This window comes from Pleurodeles waltl, chromosome 5 (genome assembly GCF_031143425.1).
Source record: "Pleurodeles waltl isolate 20211129_DDA chromosome 5, aPleWal1.hap1.20221129, whole genome shotgun sequence".
NCBI classification, from domain to species: domain Eukaryota; kingdom Metazoa; phylum Chordata; class Amphibia; order Caudata; family Salamandridae; genus Pleurodeles; species Pleurodeles waltl.
In genome coordinates, this window is record NC_090444.1 from 519,603,513 (window position 1) to 519,606,176 (window position 2,664).

The following is a 2,664-nucleotide window of genomic DNA, read 5'->3' on the forward strand; positions in this document are numbered from 1 at the left end:
GTACCTTCTTGTGAAGTATTTCCCCCTGTTAGGCGCAGAAATAAGAAAGAGGTTCCTAGCGCGCAGCAGCTATCATCCGCTTCCCCATCAACAACCACCCCCCCTGCACAGTCCCTTAGGGCAGATACTTTATTAGTATCTGATGGCACTATTTCAGAGGTCAGACAACTGAACAAGGGGTATTAGCAATCCTGTCAGATATTTGGAAGTTGTAGGAAAATGGCTCCCTGTTGAAGGTACCCCCCACTTTTTGCCTGATATTGATGCTGACTTGACTGAGAAATGTGCTGGGACCCTGCTTACCAGGCCCCAGCACCAGTGTTCTTTCACTTAAAAATGTACCATTGTTCCACAATTGGCACATCCCTGGCACACAGATAAGTCCCTTGTAAAAGGTAGCAGTGGTACCAAGGGCCCTGTGACAAAGGAAGCTCCCTAAGGGCTGCAGCACATGTTGTGCCACCCTGAGGGACCCCTCACCTAACACCTGCACACTACCATTGTAGATTGTGTGTGTTGGTGGGGAGAAAAAGGCAAAGTAGACATGGCATCCCCCTCAGGATGCCATGCACACAAAATGCTGCCTGTGGTATAGGTAAGCCACCCCTCTAGTAGGCCTTACAGCCCTAAGGCAGGGTGCACTATACCACAGGTGAGGGCATAGCTGCATGAGCAAAATGCCCCTACAGTGTCTAAGTCTATTCTTAGACATTGTAAGTACAGTGTGGCCATATTAAGTATATGGTCTGGGAGTTTGTCAAAATGAACTCCACCGCTCTATAATGGCTACACTGAATACTGGGAAGTTTGGTATCAAACTTCTCAAAATAATAAACCCACACTGATGCCAGTGTTGGATTTATTACAAAATGCACACAGAGGGCATCTTAGAAGATGCCCCTGTATTTTACCCAATCCTTCAGTGCAGGACTGACTGGTCAGTGCCAGTCTGCCACTAAGACGAGTTTCTGCCCCCCTGGGGTGAGAGCCTTTGTTTCTCACCTCCCCCTGCAGGAACTGTAACTCCTAGGCAGTGAGTCTCAAAGGCTCATGCCTTGTGTTACAGCACCCCAGGGCATCCCAGCTAGTGGAGATGCCCGCCCCTCTGGCCACTGCCCCCACTTTGGCGGCAAGGCTGGAGGAGATAATGAGAAAAACAATGAGGAGTCACCCACCAGTAAGGACTGCCCCTAAGGGGCCCTGAGCTGAGGTGACCCCTGCCTTTAGAAATCCTCCATCTTTAGATTGGAGGATTCCCCCAATAGGATTAGGGATGTGCCCCCCTCCCCTCAGGGAGGAGGCACAAAGAGGGTGTAGCTACCCTCCAGGACAGTAGCCATTGGCTACTGCCCTCCTGCCCTAACACACCCCTAAATTCAGTATTTAGGGGCACCCCAGAACCTAGGAAATCAGATTCCTGCAACCTGAAACAAGAAGGACGACTGCTGACCTGAAAGCCCTGCAGAGACGACGGAGACGACAACTGACTTGGCCACAGCCCTACCGGCCTGTCTCCAGACTCAAAGAACCTGCACAGTGATGCATCCGACGGGGACCAGCGACCTCTGAAGCCTCAGAGGACTGCCCTGAATCAAAAGACCAAGAAACTTGTGAACAGCGGCTCTGTTAAAAAACAACAACTTTGCAACTTTCTTGCAACATTTAAAGAACTCACTCTTCCCACCGGAAGCGTGAGACTTCACCCTCTGCACCAGACGCCCCCGGCTTGAGATCCAGAGAACCAACATTACAGGGAGGACTCCCAGGGACCATGTGAGTAGCCCGAGACGACCCCCTGGACCCCCACAGCGATGCATGCAGAGAGGATCCAGAGGCTCCCCCTGACCGCGACTGCCTGAACAAAGGAACCCGACGCCTTGACCAAGCACTGCACCCGCAGCCCCGAGTACCAGAAGGAACCAAACTCCAGTGCAGGAGTGACCCCCTGCCTAGGTGGCTGGCCTGAGAATCCCCCCTGTGCCCTGCCTGCACCGCTAGAGTGACCCCCCAGGTCCCTCCATTGATTCCTACTCAAAACCCGACACCTGCTTTGCAAGCTGCACCCGGCCGCCCCTGTGCTACTGAGGGTGTGTTTTGTGTGCCTACTTGCCCCCCCCTCCCCCAGTGTTCTACAAAACCCCCCTAGTTTTCCCTCCGAAGATGCAGGTACTTACCTGTTGGCAGACTGGAAACAGAGCACCCCTGTTCTCTATAGGTGCCTATGTGTTTTGGGCCCTCCTTTGACCTCTGCACCTGATTGGCCCTGGTGCAGTGACTTTGGGTTTGCCTTGAACCCCCAATGGTGGGCTACCTATGTCCAGGAACTTGAACTTGTAAGTGCCCTATTTACCTGAAAAACTAACCAATACTTAACTCCCCCAGGAACTGTTGATTTTTTCCACTGTGTCCACTTTTAAAATAGCTTATTGCCATTTTAAATAAAACTGTGTATGTTACTGCTCTAATTCAAAGTTCCTTACTTACCTCTGTGGAGTACCTTGCATTTTATGTATTTACTTCAAATCTTGAATCTTGTGGTTCTAAATAAAATTAAGAAAAGATATGTATTTATATAAAAACTATTGGTGTGGAGTTAAGTATTTGAGTGTGTGTTCCTCATTTATTGCCTGTGTGTGTACAACAAATGCTGAACACTACCCTCTG